Source organism: Canis aureus, chromosome 3, assembly GCF_053574225.1.
Source record: "Canis aureus isolate CA01 chromosome 3, VMU_Caureus_v.1.0, whole genome shotgun sequence".
Lineage (NCBI taxonomy): Eukaryota > Metazoa > Chordata > Mammalia > Carnivora > Canidae > Canis > Canis aureus.
In genome coordinates this window covers 29,964,942-29,985,916 of record NC_135613.1, presented here as the reverse complement: position 1 = coordinate 29,985,916, position 20,975 = coordinate 29,964,942, and the positions used below count along the sequence as shown (strand labels likewise).

The 20,975-nt window shown below is 47.5% G+C and overlaps 1 protein-coding gene across 3 annotated transcripts in view; it reads left to right on the top strand.

Moving 5' to 3' along the window:
* AJAP1 (adherens junctions associated protein 1) overlaps nucleotides 1-12,996 on the top strand; it is a 124,375-nt gene extending 111,379 nt beyond the window's left edge. For 2 of the 3 annotated variants that reach the window (XM_077891472.1, XM_077891470.1), the window contains exon 6: nucleotides 3,845-12,996. The gene's annotated coding sequence lies outside the window, so the exon portion shown is untranslated. Of the gene's footprint in view, nucleotides 1-1,912 lie in introns of all 3 variants that reach the window. The other variant, XM_077891471.1, reaches the window with a different exon arrangement.
* The last annotated feature ends 7,979 nt before the right edge of the window (nucleotides 12,997-20,975 follow it).

The window sequence follows — 20,975 nt, the reverse complement described above, 5'->3', positions numbered from 1 at the left end:
TTCAGAAAACCTCATTAGTGTTCAGATCTTTGCATTTGCCAAGGCCACTTATTCCCCACAGAGCCCAAAAAGTAATAAAAGTTCCCGCATCTGAAGCCAGTAAGAAATAAATCATGTTTTATTATTATTTTCAAAAACACACTGAAGACATAACTAATAAAACCCGAGAAACGCACCTGAGCCTTCCCGCTTTGTTCTAAAAAATACATTAACAGAATACCCAGCTTTTGCAATTCAGAGGAACACTGTTTTCCAAGCAGCATGCAGACCACTCTGCAAACTGATCTAAGCTGAGCACCAGCAGCAAGGCAAACTTGGTGGCAAAGTAGCCCTTTCAGGATGCGGAGAAATTTAACTAGCAGCCAGTGGCTCCAGGGCCCTCTTGCCATAGTCTGTTCATTGTTTTGCAAAAGCAGTCACTTATCTTTGAGCCTGGGACCCACCATGTGGTTGGCTGCTGGTGGGGCCAGGCAAGCCCACAATCTCTTTCCAGGCAGCAGAGGGCACTAGTTTCTCCAAAGTCAGAATTTATCCCAGATCCCAATCTCTCAGATCACTTTGCAAGGCGCAGCTTCTCTTTCTGGCCAGGAACCAGGTGTGGACGCCTTCGCCACGTTCCTCCAGCCAGGACGTGGGGGTGGGGGTGGAGGGGTTCTCTTGGCTATCTTTCCCGACTGGCCTGGGATGCACGTCCCTCTCTGGTCCCTCTCAGGGTCAGTGTCCAGCTGGGAGGTTCACACACCAAGCCTTGAGAACAGAAAGCCGCAAGCCCTCCCAGGAGCTGAGTGCAAGCAGCAGGAACCTAGGGCAGACATGGAAGGTGGCCAGGGTAGCCTCACGCCCTCCTCCTGTCCTATCAGGGCGATGCCACCCTTGTTGGAACCCCTTACAGGGAACCCGTGAACCTCTGCGGGAAGCCAGTACTGCTCTTCAAGTGGATATTCAGGGCACAGGGCTGGAGCCATGTCCCTGTCCTTCCCTCCCTCTCGTTCTCTCTCTGCCTCTTCATCCTGAGATTTTTGGGTAGAGACAGATGCCTGTAGGTTTGGAAGAGGCTCTGTCCCCGAGCAGCACAAGGGCCCCTCTGTCAACCCTTGCATGAGGCTCTCCTAGTCATAATCCACCTGTAGGCAGCACGTGAAGGTCATTTCAGGCTTTAGTCTCAAGGGCTGCGGACAAGGCTACTTCCACACAGATGCCTCTTCCCTTAGCTGCATCTAGTACTGAAGGCCCCAGGCCAGACACAGAGCTGGAGCCCCAGCGAGCCAAGGTGGACCTCGCAGGACTTGTGACAGCTGGGGCGACACATGGCACATACACACTCAAGTGAGAGCCCGTGCAGCTCATCCTACAAGAGCACGCTCTAATAGACAAACTTGAAATAGAGATCACAGGAAAGGAAGGGACATCCAGGAAGGCCTCCCCAGGGAGGTGACCAACCACAGAAACCCGAAGGACACAGAGTCAGAGATTTGCCATCGGAGGCCAGGCAGCTGCCTGGAACGTTGAGGCAAAGGGATGCAGGGCAAAGAGGCAGAAGCACTGAAGTCCCTACGGATGTCCCCCCACGAGATGGCTGGCCCGAGGGGAGGGGTGAAGCAGCGTCTGGCACCTCCATCTGTCTGGTTAAGCTCAGAATAAAGGATCAGAAAGCAGCCCTGCCAAGGTTCTCGCAGGAAACCTCCCTCCGTCCGGGGACAGCTAGTGTGACCTGTGCTCTAACGCAGGACCTTCTGCCAGTGAGGAGGGGGCGCTGCTCGTCATCGTGCTGGGACAGGGGACAGCTGCTCAAACCAGACACTCACCAGGCACAGGCTTCAGTGTCTCCATGTTTTTTTGATGTACATTTCTTAAGTTTTAAGCGGTAACATGTCCATAATGTGAAACTGACCATTTTAACCATTTTTAACAGCACAGCGGCATCAAGCACGTTCACGACATCATGCATCCATCACCACCACCTGTCTCCAGAACCTCCTCATCGTCCCAAACTGAAACTCTGACTCCATGAAACACTGACCGCCCCTCAATCCAACCCCTGGTGCCTCCTTCTCCTCTCGGGCTCTATGCTTTTTGCTCCTCTAGGACCTCATATGAGTGGAGTCATAGATTTGTCTCCACATTCTTAGCTTTCCAAAAACTAGAATGAAGATAGACACACAGGAGGGACATCTCTCTCTGTTATAATGGCTTCATTTTTTAAACCCCCACCCCCACCCCATCCTAGAAAGTGGAGGTGAGCAAGTGCAGAGCACAGCTGGAGAACAGCTGCCGAGGGTGGTGGCACCCATCTGGTGAGATGTCCTGTTTCTTTACACAACATGACACCCCCCCGCCCCCCCTCCCACCGCTCACGGTGGAGTGGGCAGCCCCATAGGAGATGAGTAGATGTTCTATTCAGGCCTCCTGGACTTGCCCAAATGTGTCGTTTGGAGGTGAGGAGGCCCCCAGGGGCCCTGCCTTCCTGTCCAGACCAGGAGGGTTCCTGGAAAGGAAATGAACCCCCATACCCCCTGCCCAGGCGGAGGAGACTGTGCTCAGGCTCCCGGTACAGAGGGGTCTGAGTTCCTGCAGCCTGAAGCCTAAAGATGTGCCCCCCACCCTGCCCCAGCCTGGGTGCCCTGAAGCCCTCATTCCCGGGGAGGATAATCCCACGGGCTTGACTCAGGATGAAGAACCCTACCCCCTAGTGGGTAATGAGCCCAGGCCGGGCACGTGATCAGGGTCTCCCGGGGAGCTTGCAGAAACCCATCTTCACAGTTCCCACCCTGAGGAGCAGAGGCGGGCGCAGGACCCTGTTTTCCAACGTGCTCAGCTCAGCCTATGACTAGGATGGGGCCAGGCTGGCCGCTGTGCCGGAAGGTGCTACGGAGATGCCAGAGCCGCAGCCGTGTCCTTCTGTGTTTCATTTTAGAATTGTTGCCTCCATTCTAGTTGTGTCACCAGCATAGATGAGGGTGCAGTGTCACCCCCCTTTATGCTGTTTGCAGGTCCTCATTTCCTGTAACTGTGGGTGCAGAGGGCTCCAAGTGACAGCAGAGAGAAACAATGCCCCCTCCTTCCAGCAACAGCGCCTCCAGGCTGAGCCGTGACGTGCTCCAACACCCACCACCATGCCCAGAACAGCCGTAGCTCCCTGACTCTCTGGGAGATGCTGGCCTCTGAGATCTGTCACGGGGGCGGGAAGACTTTGGGGTTCCTACTTTCTGAAGCTATGCCCGGGCTGGGTAAGAGCCGCCCCTCCTTCGCAGTCAGCTAACTTGGCCTGCAGGCACATGTGACTCACCTTCTTCCTGTTGTCAGCAAGATCACCTCTTGGGGAGACCCAGGATGTGGTTTTTCTGATGCAGTCCATGAATCTCTCCAAGTCCCAGCCTCACTGAGCCTCCAGCTGAGCAGTGGAGTGAAATGGACTCTGTTGCTTCCCACCATCCATAAATGGAGTGGGCAGCACCTGCGTTCTTGGCGGGTAGGAGCTGGAAAGGGACTCAGCGTGGTGCTAGATGCGCTCAGTCCCACAGGCTTGGGGTGCCTGGCACCCTCATAGTTAATGCAGGGGTGGTCCCAGCCCCTCTTAGGAAGCGCAGGCTCACTCCTGATGTGGGCAGAAGAAACAGCCCCTTCATCAATTACTATGATTAGCACGAGGTCCCTGGGACTCCTCGCATGTGCACCAATTCCTGGTGCCCAAGGCTGGCAGACACCCTGCCTGCTTGGGGACACTGGTGTCTGTAAGCCAGCGCGCAGCCTGGGGCTTGGTTGCAGAGGCTCAGAGGGGCTGCACAGACTCATCCTGCCCTTGGCTCCCTACTATTTAATCTCTTCTTGTTTTCTTTCCACACAGGATTCCGTTGGTGAACCTGTAAAAAAAAAAAAAAAAAAAAAAAAATTAAATTAAAAAAAAAAAAACAACCACACACACAAAACCTAAAACTAAACTTTCTACGGGGAGGGTCCCCATACCTACCGCTTCAGTTTGCCGGTGGGGAGCTCAAAGAGCAGGACGCTATAGGCCAAATATATTTTTATAAAAATGCTCACGCCTATGGGGGACTGCCTTCTGCCAGAGTTTTCTTTGGAGAACAGAAAGAAGAAAAGCAAGAAAGAAGCTGGAGACAGAGAAGGCCAGCAGGAAGCACCTGAAGCCTGGGATTTGTACTGATTCTGAACCTGTGCCAATAATACCATTATGTGCCATGTACTGACCCGAAAGACTTGGTGACCAAGCCGAAGCCAAGCGAACCACGCGTAGAAATCTTACAGAAAATGGGGGGTGGGAATCTTCCAATAGAGTCGCTATTTCTGGTTAATATACATATATAAATATATAAATACACACAGACACACACACACACTTTTTTTGTACTGTAGCAATTTTTGAATATCTTCAATGTTCCTTTTTAAAAAAATGTTATCGGTTACAAAATCTGATTTATTTAACATGCTTAGTATGAACAGAATAAACTGGTGTTTTCTACTTTGGCAACATATCGCACACACAGGCACACACATGCACACATAGCCACACACAAACACGTACACGCATATATATGCATCTATTGGAAATGCAGTTCCACGAGTGAGCACATTCCTTCTGGTGACCTGGTATCCCATTGCCATCCATCCCGGGGGATAGCCTGGACCCACGCAGACAGACCCCTCAATGACACATCCTGCATTTGCTGGTATTTGGTGAGTGGCACTAGATGTATCATTTATTAACTTGGGCCAGAATTAAGAATGCCATGGTTTTATATACATACATATATATAGAGAGACACATAAATACGATCTTTTTTCATTTAATTGTTTGAAGAAGCTACCTAACAGCCACGCACACATTTATGTAGCCAGCTGCTTACAAATGGGGCTGAGCGTCAGATTGGGTGGGTGGTGGATTCCTGACCATCTTTGTGTTATACAAGCATAGACCGAATTAAAGAAAATTTTCCAGTTCCAAAAATTAAAGGAATATATCCTTATAATGTGTGTGCGTATGTCAGAACAGAACCCAAAAATATACAAGGGCCCCAGTTTGTTTGAAAAGGAGGAATCATTCCATGTGTGAGGGACCCAGGCTACCCCCATGGGAGCTGTGCCGGGGCGTGTTTCACTTCTCTTCCACACACATTGGTGGACAGGTTGCTGCTCTTTCTAGAACCCAAGCATGAGTTTGAACCTTTATGGTGACTGTAGCAGAGAGGCTGTGTCTCTTGCTGGTGCTGGTTGATCAACATTTGTGTTTTGCCATCAAGAATCCTACAATGGGGCTTCCCAGTGGAAATAGGGACTTCAGGCTGGAGCCTTGTGGAAGGGAATCCCAACCGCACATACTTTGTTGGAAATACAGCAGGGGCAGGCAACTCCATCCCAGTCCCAGCCATATAACAGTGCCCTGGTGCCCCATTGTGCGGCGTGTAGGGGCACTGTAAGGGATGGGAGGCTCCGTTGGATCTTGTTTTCTCCTCACAGGGAGCCCAGATTAGGTGCATGTGGCCTGTCTTCTATGGATGGCCCGCATGTGACTATGATTTCACCAGTAGGGTGTGCAAACCCATCTCGTGAAATGACCCGCAAACCAGGTCAAAAGGTTGAAGGTTAGGTGGGCAGTTAGCCTTGTGCCCACTTCTTGGCCAGGCTGGTGACCTCTTTCTTCCATCAGACTCAGTTCCCCTCTAGTACACCTTGAAATGTACTTCTGCACCTCCTAGCATATGGGGGAGCAAAGCGATGTCAGGGGAGGAGAAGACCATAGTGCTAGGTCTATTTTGTTTGGAATGGCTTACCATCTGGGAAAGTCCGATTCTTGGTTTTGGTTTTGGTTTTGGTATTGTCATTTCCCAAAGCTTCAGCACTTATGGAAACAACACACACACCTGCCACTGGCATCTCCTGGGGCTCACCTGCATGACACTAGAAGGCACACGTTTCCCCATCCATCATCCATCTCATTACCCTCAGGTGGCTGGAGGTGGCATGGAGGCCCTCCTGACTCAGGTGGGCACAGCTTGGTGTGAGCATGAGGCAAGAGCTGTCTGCGCCTACTAGGGCAATGGAAGCTGCTCTCCACTCTCTGACACCCTGAGCCAGGGAGCCTGGCCGAGAAGGAGGTAATGGCAGGGTATCTGTTTGCTCACTAACAACAGGAACCTGGATTCCTCATGACACCACAATTTGGTGTCCACACCTCTGACTGCTGCTCAACCCCTTCCTCAGACCTCGGGCTGCACTCCTGATGCCTGAACTCTTTCCAAAATGCCATGTGATGCCGAGCTTTTGAAGGAGACTTACGATAACAAAGCCCCCCACCCCACCCCAACACACACATAGCCCCAGCCCACTGGGCACATGCTCAGGGCGGGGCTGGGCGCTGCACACACGCACGGCCAAGAGATGCCTGCACATTCCCCACCAGGAAGTCTGTTCTGAGTTGACATCTGTCAAAACAAATCCAACTCAGTGAAGGCTACTGTTTCATGATGATGGAGGGAGTGTGTGTAGGGATTTTAGTTTTTAAATGGTCACCTGGAAACGTGGAAGCATCATCTCTATACAAGAGGATAGTAGAGGCAAGTGAACAGGCTTACAGAATTCAGCTCTCCCAGGAGAACGTCTATAAAGTGAGATAGTACAGGATTTCCAGAGTCAGGACCTGTGCACACACGTCCTGCATGGTGTGTGTCCATGTGGTTGGTGTGGCCGTGCCTCTGCAGCGGAAGGGGGGGGGGCATGCTCTGCTCTGCCCACTGCTCTCCTCAGCCTCCTGCAGGCCTGCAGTGCTCCGCCAGAGTTCCATCTGCCTGGTCTTTAATTTGCTGTAGATATTTTTTCCCTCAAGAAAAGCACTCAGAGGAAGAGCCTTACAGTTTGGTAAGTCCTCCAATTTTTGTTCATCTCTATTTCATCCCTGAGGTGACTGAAATCCAAGGTCAAGGCCCCTGCCGGCACACAGAGCACTGTCCATCATCTACTGTTTAAGTTTTTGGAACAACTGGGCTGGGTGTTGGGCACTCTGCTGTCCAGTCAAGTCTGTTTCTAGGCTTAATTACTTCTAATCTTTGTGCATTTGTCATTTTTATCTGATTGAAATAATGAGTATAATTACTTTTGTTGACAAGCTCTGAGTGCCAAGGGGAAGGGGCTCCAGGCTCGGCTGGGAAGGCTTCCTGGTCATTCCCCACTGGGCTCGAATTCCAGTAACATCTAGGGCAAAGCCCAGCCATGTGCCCACTGCATTTGTCTCCTTGGCTACAGCCTGATTTCACGGGGTGTGGAAGTGTAGGGACCCCTGGGGCACATCAGAGGGCTGTTAGTCTCCACAATCCATGTTCTTCTTGCGTGGGAAGGACACACCACTTAGGAAGCCTTGAGTTTTCCCAAGTGTGTCTGGTCCTTCCCCATCCTGAATTTGGGTGGACATCTCATGCTGCATTTGACTAGATATTTATCTCAATCCTTCATGGAGCATTTGAAACTTAGGAACATGGACTTACCAGCAAATCCCACCAACTCTGAATTTGACACCTGAGAATTCAGTAGTTACTCCCATGACTTTGACATCTTCGAGCACTCTTCCTTCTTACGGATACATTGCTCTTTCTCAGCCACATTTCAGCACCTAGCAGAATCTTCTGTATAGGCTTTGGTCTTTTGAAATTTTGTGTGAGGATGTCCATCCCCATTTGTCATATCAAGGAAATGCACATATCAGAGAATTGACCCTTTTGCCTTGTAAGTCTCCATTTGACTCTTATTGTCCGAGGAGTTATTCCATCTTTTTTTGCTTCTTTTCCCAGATTGTCCAGTTTCATCAGCAGCTCAGGAAGCTGGGCTGACCCCAGTCTCTTGGGAGATAAGACGAGGAGCCAGGGCTGAGGTTCAGAGTCGGGACCTGCAGCCCTGTCAGGTCAGGCTGGGTCTTCCCATAACTTACATCAATCCATACCTTTCTTTGTCTGTATTGTGACACCGTCATCTTGTCTCATCAAGGAGGTCCCAGCATGAGTGAGTGTCGGCACCTCCCTGAGCTGTCCTTCCCCACATTGCCCTGTCTCCACCCAGTCACCCCACACATCACAGTGGGGAAGGGCACTGAGGCCACCCTTGTTTCAGCGCATGAGCCCCTTAAGAAGACACTATTCACAGAGGCAGTTGGAAGAGAAGCAATTCTTTGTGGCTTGCCCGAATTTATCATTCATCTGCTCATGCAAAGACTTGAACTTCTGTTATGTTGGCTACATGGTGAAGAGCAAGATGGACACGATCCTACCCTAATGGGTTTTGCTTTCTACTCTGGGAGGAGGCAGATAATTAACATAGAATAAAAAATTAATGATTTCCAGAGAATGAGATATGTGACAGGAAGAGAATGGGGCAAAATGATAGCAGGAAGAGAAGGAAGGGCTGTTTGTGTCTCCTGGGAACAGTCACTTGCTTAAGGAGGGCTGGTTTGGGGTTGAAGTGAATAAGGAAACCTTGCTCCTACCTTCTGGATGAAAATGCAGTGCAATGCTGAGGAGGAGATGTCCCAGTCATTACAAATCATCCACCTCATTTCCCCCCAAACTCCTCACCATTCTGGCAGGGAGTGGCCCTACAGGGGAAGCAGAGAAGCAAAATGATGAACTTCCCTCTTCCTTGACCACTGCCTCTCTCCATGGACCCTTCCTGTGCACATATGTACATTGCCAAGTCTTACTTAGGTCAACCAATTCTCAAGGAAGACACAGGAATCCAAGGACAGAGACGCAGCCCATTGGGGACTGGGGGGCCCAGAGAGAGTCATTCCTCCTAGTATGAGAAGGGAAGGCAGCTGCCTTTTCCAAAGCTCACCCTCAATACTGATCACACTTAGCAACGTACTTCTTAAACAACATCTGCTTTTAAGTAAGCAGATACTCCAAAACACGCCATGATTCATGTAATTTTGGAATGGTTATTTTGGTGCAGTTTGTCAATTTGCTATGCCATACTGTTTTTTGATCGTTTGTTTGTTTTCCAATGTAAATAGCACAGCCCACATAAATGAGCAAAACTCTCACCATCTGAGAGTTTTTGATTATTCTTCCTGACTTATTTTACATCGATGTGCTTCCGGCTATGAAGACAAACTTGCTCTTCATCCCCTACTCTGAGCCAAGATTTTTGTGTTAGTTACACTCAGCATAATTTGTGGGGTTTTGGCGAGGTCTTAAATAGTTGTTTGACATTTTGAAATATGCTGCCTGCCCTTACTTCCAAAAAGTGTGGAGCATGGTTGTGTATAGTTTTGCATTTGGGGGTTAGAGTTTCCATTCGATTACACTCGAAGTGGGTAAATAGAGGTGTGGGCAGAGAATCATCATTGTTTAGATCACCCCAGTCATCAAGCAAACAGAAGTAAACTTCTTTTTTGACCTCAGATGATTCTAGAACGATCTCAACCAGCAAACACAGGATACTCAATTTCTAGAATTCAAATCAGTCACCATGTGAGCAGACTATCCCTGGCTGAGGAATCAACTCTGCACAATCTCTCCTCCTGCCAAAGGGCCATTAGTAATGCTTGTGCTTAATCAGAGTAGCTGCCACACCAGAACAGACAGCCAGGCTCTGATGTGTTTGTACATACTCCCCTCCACTTCATTTCACTTTGGCTGGAGGGGGTTAAACACACAGGCTGCAGCAGAGGAGAAAGCTGTGCATGCATTGGCACCATGAGTGCAGAACAACCCAGGAGCAGGAGGACAGATGCTTGTCATGGGCTCCTTAAGGCAGTAGTGCATGGACAGCAGGGACGTGGAGGCAAGCGGCTTCTCTCCATGGATTTTCAGACATCATGCCAGTGACAGGTCTACACTTCACCCTTGTAATTGCACAGCCCATGCCCAGATGTAAAGGCAACTGAAGAGAATAGTCAACTTGGTTATAATATGTGTCTGTGTTGGAGCTGGAATGCTAAAATAAATCTTTCCATTGCATTTCCCACTTGATTGATTCTTTGTCAAATGCTCCAAGAGTTAGTGTGCATAGAATCAAGAGAATAATTTTGAATGAATCAAGAGACATGGTTTAAGCTGGCCAAACTTACCCATCTGGGACACGTAGGTTTATGTGGGGTAGGGGTAGTTTAAACAGCTAGTAAGTATGGGGCAGGGGTCAGTGGATGTATAGTCATGTTATGTTTTCTGTGTAGGGTAGAATCAGAACACACACATGTACCATGAATAGTGTAAATTAAATAGGTTAATATAATAAGCGAAGAGAGTTGCTGAGACATCCCCTGAGGCTGAGTTAACTCTTGCCAATATCTTGAATCTCAGAATAAAACATCTGGTGAAAAACGTGTGGCGAGAATGATGCAGAGGATCAGATTTAGGAAATTCTGTATGAAAGTTAATTAATTTTTTCCCAGGTGGTCTCTTTCTTAAAATAGAATCCCCTGGAGACCTGGGTTTTCACACATAAATCAACATCTAAATATCTGCAACACCAAATAACAAATCCCTACAAGCTTCATTCTTATGTGGACATTAACTCAGCTGATCACACTGGTTATTCTTTATCAGATTTCTTAAATTCTGCGATAAAATTCTTTAGTGTTGATGCTTATAGCTTTTGGGCTGGCACCTGTCAATTCTTGCTAGTCTGGCTAAATACGGCAAGTTATTGCTTCCAGAGAATCGGAGAGAATATTAGCCATAGGAGAAGCTAGAACACTATATGCAGTCCTAACATCTACTTTTTGGCACCATGGTACTTTGTACCATGAAGACTTATAGCCACAAAAGTCTAGGAAAGGGGAACCCCTTGCGGACCCTCATATAATGATTTCAAATCATTATACAAGGAACTGTAAAGGCAGATATCACTATACCAACTTCCTGGGCCACTGTCCCATTTCTATGACAACCATCTGTTCTTCACTCTTCAATCATTACAAGCCAAGAGGGCCAATCTCAAAGCCATTATAACATCCAACCTCGATTTCCAAATTCTGGGAGACCATCAGGAGTAAGAGACAGGGGCTTTGCTGACATTGTAAGCTGCTGAAGTCCATGGAAGGGTGTAACAGTAAGCCCGCAGCACTGTTCTTGACCAAGTTTTGTGAAGCAGCCACTGCCACTGGAAGGGACCCTCCCCTCTGCCTCCAAGGTCTATTTTGGGCTGGGAACTCCACTCAACATTTTCTCTCTTATGCATATAGATTTTTAATATGTTATGTGAGTACCTACTACTTAAGGTCTACAAAGCAACTAGAGCATTTTTCTTGATGAGTTTATAGCAGGAAAACACAAACTTAATGGAAGTCCCAGAGAGGAGGGGTCTAAGGTGCTCCAAGGTACTACACCAGTTCTGCATAAAAGCACAACTCTTCTCCCAGTGAAGGGCATTAAAAACAGGGATGGGCAGCTGGTTTTGAAAAGTCAGCGGGCATGGTGGATCCCACATTTGGTCACACACTCCCTGAACTGAACTGTCATGACAGACAGACACATTTTAAAAAATAGGCTTTTTGTTTCCATTTCACTTGCATTTGGGTTTCTTCCTCAGAAGGATGAAAGGTCCTTGGCAAAGTTGGTTTTCAGTCAACTGACCATAGAACCAATTCTTAGAGATGAATTCCCAGCCCAAGATGACATGGAATGGCTTGAGGTTCAGCAAACGTTTCAGAGACCCCCGTGTTTGTACTTCTCGGTGGGAAGACAGAACAACATCCATGGCATTTGTTGCTCCCAGAAACACTCACCAGTCGTGGTGAGAGGGACATGTGGGAACTTGTGAATTTGGAATGAAAATGAGATTTAGGGGAAACATGTGACCAGGTGATTGTTTTCTTGAAGACTAGAGTTTTGTGTTGTTTTGTTTTCCCTTTCTTCTGGCAGCCCCATCTGGATCATTTCCTTCTCTCACCTTCCCTGCAAAGTAAGATGGTGAGTGCTGGAGCCCAGAACTCAGTTACCCTTCAGTTAAAATGAGTCAAATGAAAAGCAGAGCAACAACAACAAATCCTTCCCCAATCTTTAACAACCTTAACTTGTTAAGTTGTTTAAGTTTACTTACCTTGTGATTGAGGTATGGATCAGCCATAGATTAAGGTTTTCAGTCTCTCTACACACGCTATTGATCAGGACTCTTCTTGAACATCAGTTAAACCCAGAAAGTGTTAAAATGGACATTGGAGGAAACATGGATCATATTTTTACATTATTTTTACATTTTCTCCCAGAAGGAATAAATGTTTACTGCAAAACATTTAGAAACTACCAGTAACCAAACAGAAGGGAAATATCTGAAACGCTTCAATTATTGTTTCATTCAGTGAAAACTATTTGTTCAATGCTGAACCAGTGAGGACCAGTTGCAGAGATCCCTCTGGAGTTGCACACTTGACAAATCTGGCACCTATGTATGTTTTATACAAAAAAAAGTCCTATTAGCTTTGGAACGCCTCTTTGCTGGTTTAATTTGTCATTGACTAAACTCATCATTGATCATTAGAGTGCCACTAGGAAGGAAAAGGCAGTCAACCATTTGGATGTTTTACTTTCACATCACCAAGCCATTGGCACACCTGGGCATTTGGGTGAGATAAAGAGAATACTCAGAGAAGCATCCAGATTATTGGCTGGGTTTTTCACATGGGGCATCTTTGTGACACATACCTTGAGAATCAGAAGGATCCATTTCCATTTTCCACATTCCTAGTGCATCTAAATAACACTTGAATTTGCCATGTCTAGTTACATAAATTTAAAGACAGGCCCATCTCTCTCCTCCTCCTCTTCCTCCCCAGCTCACCCATGGAACTGGAAAACTCACAGATCATGACCCTGAACCACAGGATGAGAAATTAAATGCTTATGGCCAAAATGGCCTATTTTCACAGGTTTTAAGTTAAATGTTGTAGAACTTTATCCCCCCCCCTTCCTCATGTATAGTAAAGCTGGGTTTATTTTGATTTTCCTAAATTATTTTCTGATACAATAAACTGTTAACTGTTTATTTATACTTTTACATGGAGCACTTGTTATTTTTCAACAGCAAAACGAAAGCCTCTCTGTTTAAGTGTTATACATATATCTATACCACAACTGTCCTTATAGACGTATTTATATACCATCTTCTTGAAAGTTAAACTATTGTAGTTTACTGTTGTGTTTTTCTTTAAATGCATATCATAATCATGTTAATAAACAGAAATGACATGATATATTTGAGTGGGGGTGGGGGGTTGGGTGTGATTTCCATACAGGTGAACTTTTATTCTAAATTTTTTTTAAGTTGTTTCTGTATCTCAAAGCTATGTATTTGGAAAACATTGTACATGCAACACCTATATCAACTTTCCTGTGTATATTTAGTACTCTGATGTTGCTATTAAAAAAAAACCATAATATGGAAAAAAAATGAAAAAAGAATTGCCATGAGTTGAGGCCATGACCTCAAAAGGGCTTTTTAAAAAAATATTATTTGTTCATTTATTTTTTTTAACAATATTATCTGAGACCAACTCTAAGAATGTGGGCATTTGTGTTTCTATGCCATAGTTCACAGATACTAAAATTTCCTCCCTGGATCATTATTTTCAAGACAAAGCTTTCCTACCTCAACAAGTAAGAAAACATTTCTGGGTCTCCATGTGTGGGTCCTGGGGTTGGGTGTCACTGAGTCTGGACAGATTGAAATGATTCCCCAGTGTTGTGCTTGAGACCACAAATATCCACAAGAGTAGCCTTGGGCATTCCCATCGCACTTTTATGAAACAGTTTGAGTCCAGCTCACATCTGCAGAGATTCCTGCAGAGGAAACCACCTCCTAGGAATAAGATAGCCCCCAAAGCTTATAATTGTGTGCCTATGTGCAGGCAAGAAATTCCAAAGGGCCTTCCTTATTGGAGCCAAGAGTCCCATGGAGCACACAGAATTTACAGAGGTTCAGAGCAGGCTATTTCTGTGTGAGTAAGCGTCCTACAGCCAGAACAGCAGTCCTTCACCACAGCAGTGTTGGCCTCCAAGGAACCTCTAGCAATGTCTGCAGAGTCTGCTGGGAAAAAGCAGGGATGCTGCTAAACACCTGACAATGCACAAGACAGCCCCCCAAAGAATTATCTGGCACAAAATGTTGATAGTGCTGAGTTCAAGAGATGCTGCTCTCCACCTTCAGGAGTTGCAGGATGGAGGCGGGGGCTTTGCTCATCCTGATGTAGACGTCAAGGTGAAGTCCCTACCCAAGCTGCTGAGGTTTTCATGCCCCTAGACCAGCTGGTACTAAGGCTTAGTCTAAGAAAACAAAGACAATAAGGCACCCTTCTTTTCAGTAAAGCCACACTGTTCAGCCTCAGTGCATTCGATATCTGCTAAGCACCTTCGGACATGTCTGATGTATTTTCAAATATTTGGAATTATTTGAACACACCACCAAAGTAATATGCCTCACCAATTGTCCCATTTAATGGATGGGATAGACCAAGTCACCCTGAAGGCACATAACTTGTAAACTGCCTCTAGCCTAGGATGGGTGGGACTATGCTGGACCCAGCACCTCACCCAGTCCACCCTCATTCAACCACAACCTCACCCACCCCACCCCACCCAGAAAAAAGTGTCTATGGCATGATTAACCTTCTGCTAAGTTTTCCAGTCTTCTTTGTTGGGTGAAGCCATTGCCAAGACCAAGAACCAACCCCAGAAGGACAAGAGGGATGCAACCAGGAGCTATGATTACTAGGGATCAGTCAACACAAAAGAGCTGATGTGCACATCAGCCAAAGGTCTACAGAACTGGAGAAAGAAAGTCTAAACCATCTTTTCTTAAAAATAAAACATTTTAAGATTCAGGTGGTCCAATAACTGAAAGCATTCCTTACAACTAGGATTGACCATTCCTTCCCCCTAATGAGCTCAGGAAAGCAGGCAGCACTCTATCTCCTGCCCCCACCCCATACCCACTGCAGAATCGATAGACAATTTATGTGTTGCCTTCTCCAGCACACAGGACCATCAGCTTCCTTTTTATCTTAAAGTGATGCCTTTGTCTTTGCTTCTCATACACACTCCAGGAGCTTCCATGTGTTTCTGAGGCTGTGAACTGGCAGATGGCTGAAGTGACCACGGGCTCCCCAGGGAAATCCTCTCCTGAATCAGTGAGGGGCTGAATGCCCTGAGACATGTTGATGAATGGGATACATAACTGTCTTTAACAAGCAGAAAAAACAATACCACTTTGGTCATTTAATTGATTTAAACAAATCAACAGCCTGGATACCATTAAAATAAACTCACCAGTGAGAGGAGGAAATTGGGATTCTAGTATCCATTTACTAATTCTAATCCATTTACTAATGCATAGAGCTCTTGCTTTTGAACTCAAGCCAAGAAAATAAATATGGGGACCCAAAATGGGTGAATGAATTTGGCAGAGTTGACTGTGAGGGGTTTCCAATATACAAACACAGCAGAAGCCTCTTGGTGTGGGAGGATGGCTAGAGAGGTTTCTCTCCAGCCGCAGGGAGATGGCTGAGTGTCCCATGGTGTGGCTTATTACACAGGATCTCATTAACATCTGTCCTGCCCCAACTCCCAAGGACCAAGGTGGCAGGAACATAGGTTTGTGGGGAGCTGTAGGTCCCCATGTCACTTTACTCAAGAGGAAGCCAATTCAGGAGTCTAACAATCAAAGGGAGCAGTGGGTTCTACAAAACCAGCCAAAGGAATGACTGAGAAAGACTGCACACTTCTAGGTCCCACAGCCCCCTAGTCTACAAGGGCTCTCTAGTTCCGGCTTCACTCCTGATCATTAGCTTCAGAATTAAGAACATGGAGTCTAAGAAAGCATGATGGGCTCCTTTAGGACAGTGTGCTCTTAATCAGGGTGGATTTTCCTCCCCCTAAGGAGAAATCTGGCCTTGGTCATCACTGAAGCCGGGGAGGGGTGTGCTGCCGGCATCTGGAGATCTACTGTATAGAGGCCACAGATCTTGCTACACCTCTGTCATGCACAGGACAGCGCCCCCCCACCCAGCAAAAGTGACCCAGCCCCAAATGGAACAGTTTCCTCACCGAGAAACCCTGCTTTAGGGAAATTATAGTTTGCTTCTTTCTGCAGAGAGTAATTTTAAATAGACTGGATGTTGGTCATTCAAGACCTCTGGTCTGCCACGATTGGCTTCCAGGACTGACCCACACCAAATCTTCCCTAAAACAGTGACTTGGTCAGGAGGCCATTGCGGCATCCCCAGAAGCAAAGCATAGGTTCCCTTTTCCACATTTCCTTTTTGTTTTGTTGTTTGGTTTGGTTTGGGGTTTTGTGTTTTGGTTTTCAACCTGGATTATTGGTTTTCTGTGACTGCTGGAGCAAAGTACCACAAACTGGGTGCCCTAGAACAACAGGATATTATAGTCTCATAGTTTTGGAGGCCAGAAGTCCAAAATCAAGGTGTGAGCAAGAAGGTTCTGAGGAAGCATCTGACCCCAGCCTGTCTCCTGGCTTCTGGTCATTCCTTGGCTTGTGGCAGGAGAACTCCAAACTTCCTGTGGCATTCTGTGTGTGTGTGTGTGTGTGTGTGTGTGTGCAAGTGTGAGTGTGTCTGTGTCCAGATTTCCCCTTTTCATTAGGATACCAGTTCTTTTGGTTTAGGGCCTCACTCCATTCCAATGTGACTTCATTAACTTGCCATAGCCACAGTACCATATTTCCAAATAAGGTCTCGTTGTGAGCTAATGTTAGCTAAGACTTGGCCTTGTGACACAATTCACCCCAGAACACTGGGGAGTCAGAGGGTGATGCCATCACTAGTCAAACTTATGTCCCCTTACCTTGTTCTGTATCTTCTCTAAGAAAGAGTGTGGGGAGAGGGGGTTGGCGGGTGCATCCAGAAGGAGGTTCAAGCTCCTTCTCCTTCCCCGTGAGGCTGGGGGCTGGTCCAGGGAAGACTGGAGCAGCGGTGGCACAAACTTTTCCCTCCATGGCAGCTAGGTTTCTAGTTGGAGGCCCAGCTGGACTTCAGAAGGAGATGCAACTTCCTTTTCAAAGTAAGTGTCCCCAGAATGGTGTTTTTATTTTGGTTTCAGGTTTCCAGACAAAGGTGAAGCAGTTGCCACTGTTATATGCTGTGATAAAACTTAGGAAGAAAGGTAACTCTGAATACACCACTCTTCACTGGGAGCAGCTGCCAATGCAAAGATGTGCCTCCCCGCCCCCCCGCCCCCGTGTTTGCATCTGTGATTCTTTATTTCTTTTCACTTTGTACCTGATGTTCTGAGCTCCCTATCCTGCTCCTGTATGCTCCACCCTGCAGCATCACAGCATGCCCCATTAGGCTCTGCTGCACCAATCAAGAAGGAGGCAAACACTTTTGGAAACTCTACCTGTGACCCAGCTGGCTCTTCTTCACATTTCTCCCCCTGCTCACCTTTGACAAGAAAGCCCAGATGTGGAAAGGACCCTCTTCTCTCAGATCTGTCCAGACCCCATGCTCTGTACTCCCTCTTCACATCTATCTGTGCATCCTAACTATCAGGATTTGAACTTGGCAGAAATGATGCAGCCAAATCTCTGGGCTTGCAGGGTTTGGGAAGTGAGTGGATGTGCCAGAGCCAGAGGCAGGGGTGAGAGGGTGCAGAGGAAGCCACATCCATCTGTGACTCAGAGGGAGTCTATACTTTAACTGTTCTGGTTCTTGCCCCTCTGCTTCATCACCTATCTAGGGGAAACCCCCTGGAGCTCTCCTTGGTGCTGGAGATGCTACGGTTGGGTCACTTGTTCTCTTTGGCTTGATAACAAGAGCTAGCTGTGTAGACATCCTGCTGATGGCTGTAGAGACAATCACCCAGAGTGTGGTCACTGAGAACACTTCCACACAAACGAATTTTGAAAAATTACAAGATCCTGAGTTTTTTATAATGACACTGAATGAACTATGGACATAGGCTAGATTTTCCTAGGAACACAAACCACCTCCAACTGGTCTCATTAGTACCAGCAGGCTTGGTGGGGCTTGTCATCACCAAAGGCAGCTGAGTCAGGAGAGCACCCAAGCATTCTGAGAATGCTTCATCCTTGCCTTATAGAAGTCTTTGTTACCTGTTGAGGTGGTTCAGTCTGTGACCTGGATTATCATGTGCCCTCCCCAGGTAGTAAGAGGCCCTCAGTATACTATATTACTTTGGGTCATGGAGAAAAAAAATGAAGTTTTATCATGAGCGGAGCTTTGTCCTTCCCATGAGAGAAGAAATGACACCACAATTTCCCAAGAATGAGACAGATACCTGATTCCCCAAACCAGACCCCAACCAAGCTCCCAGACCAGGCACTGTGTCTGAGTAATGGTGGGGGTGTGAGTGTCCCTCAGCCCAGGTCCTTATATATGATAACATTACGCAGAAAAGTAATGAGAACCATTGAAAGGGGGCTGCTCACTTTGGGATTGAATTACCACTTAAATCAAACTGACAGTGGGCAGGGGGCTTGCAGAATGAAATTAAGAAGAAGGCTGTATTTCAGTTGGGAAGCCCTGGGTGCTTTCCAGGAGAGCGGGGCTCCGCTAAATGAAAAACAACTCTGAGCTCTCATTCCATTCTCTGTGATTTATCTGAGCCGAAGAGGCTTGTTTGAATGGCTCTGAATGCTATTTTCAAAGAGCAAATGAACATCTCATTCTGGAATCAATGACACAGGAAACGGACTTGGAATGATGTGGCACTGGGAGAGAGCACAGAAGGCGGGGGTGGTGTGGGGTTTGCACCTTCTGAGGGAAGCCCCAGCTTGTCAGGCTGGAAGAGTGTGTGGAGAGAAGCTCCATGGTCACACTGGGTGAGAAGTGTGACACTGGGGCTTTTCCTCTGAATGTCAATAGGCATAGACTTGTCTCTTGTGGTTGGAGGGCAGGGGTAGTGCAAATGGCCAGGAGCCCAGGGGCAAAGGTAAACGGGCTAGGGGAATATGAGAGAGACCATCTCAACTCAGACCCAAGCTTTCCCAGTTGAGTTCCATTGATCCCAGACCTCCATGTTGGACACGTCCTACCCACCTCTTCCTGATGGTCCAACCCAGGTAGCAGATGCTGCACTTATAAATGAGAATTTTTCACTTGTTCTTCTGAAAAGGAGGCCAAAGATGATGTGTCAGTCTTTCTGACAAAGGGCTCTTTTTGACAGCTAAGCCTCTGCCAACCGCCTACGGGTGTGGCTCCCAAAGTGAGTAGCATCTTGCAATGGTTGGCAGTCACCTTCTGTGTCATATTATCACATAGAAGCAAGAAGGCACAATGTACGACAGTGGGGCAACTTGCTGAAGGTGAGGAGGGAAAGAAAGAAATGTCTTAAGGCCAGACAGTGTACAGCCCTCCAAGAACTGAACTTCTCCCTCTCCTTCATGGTGCCACCACAAGAGGGACAGAGCCCTTCCTGACCACAGATCTGGCCCTCAGCATACCACTACCACTTGCACTGCCTCATTTGCCCCTCACAACCACACTAGGAAGGAAGCATTGGCACCTCCCAGCCTTACAGATAAGGGAACTGAGACAGAGAGGTGAGTAACTCATCCATGGTCACGCACGCTGACCTGGATCCAGTGGTCCTACTTTAGCTCCTCTCTACTCACTGCCCTGCTAAGCTACCTCCTAAGAAGGCCACTCCAGAATTTCACTTGCTGGTGGTGGCTGAGAGGATCCGGCAAAGTCCTCTGGAGGAAAGGTCTTCTTTGATCAACATTCCTGGAGGACTTGTAGGTTCTGTGAAGAAGACTCATTGACAACTGCAGAGGGGAAACTGAGTCAGATAGATTCAAAATGTGAAGTCCAAGGCAGTGTGTGCTTCAGGCATGTGAACTTTACAGATGAGTGGGCCTGGGAGGTCCAAAAAGAGTGAGGATGCCACACCCATTTGCTTCTCTAGATCACCTGACCAGGGTTTGCTAGTGGAACACAAGAGCTAAGACCCTACAGGGGAGGGAAGGAAAGAAGGGACTGTGGGTAAATTATTTTCCTTTCTTCCCCCAGTGTGTCTCTGGAGAAGCCCTGCCTGATCAAGCAACTCACTATGTGTTTTGGGGAAGCTGTGGCAGCATGGTAGCTCACCAGCATCTTACATTCATTTCCCTTCTACGTCACCTCCCTTCCCCTCCACAACTGTTGCACTTATGGAATCCAACCCCTCCAATAGAGCATCCTCCTCAGGCTGGTTTCTAGGGAATCTAAATGAAGACAGAGCTGGGTCTTGGAAAAGTATGGCTTCCATGTGTAGGGGGTGGGTGGGAAGGTATCCCAGCTTGGTGGCAGCATCAGGGAAACTGAGGGAGACGAGTCTGCTGCAGAGGTTTGTCCAGGATATGATTTCAACAAGGTTATGGAAGTGGATCCAGGCCTTTAAGGATGAGTTAGACATCCCCACTTCATTCTGTGGACTAGTGGGACACATTCAGTTGCCACTTACTGGGTCACCTGGACAGAGTTCACATTCAGATCAAATAGCTCTGGTTTTGGAAGGTACTCCAGGTATGCCAATGTACCCCAGGGGGGCAGAATCATTTCTTCAGGTGATGAGGACCCACTGGTACTTTGAGCAAAGGGCTTACATGGACAGAGCAGAGATTGGGGGACAAAGATGTAAGCATTGGGGTAGGAGGGCAATAAGACACAGCCCAGCAGTCCGAGGGAAGATATGACAGCCATCAGCCAAGGGAAAAGGCCATCCAAGGCAGAGCCATGGCCCCGGAAAAGCGTCTGTGGGAGGAACAGAACACGGAGCTGTCTCCATGGCCATCTGGGGTGCTTGCCAGGAAGCTGGCTGTACGTGCTGGAAATGTCCATACACAAGGCTGCTTCAGGCACACTTCCCAAAGGTGGTGGGGCTGGGTTTGCATGGAAGTGAACAGACACTAGGGATCCAACCAGGCCCAGAGAGCCCCATGGTCCCAGACTGCCCACCTCTCACCCACCACCCACTGGGATTTCTGTCTCTGCCTGGCAGGGGGCTGACCACAGAGAAGGAAGG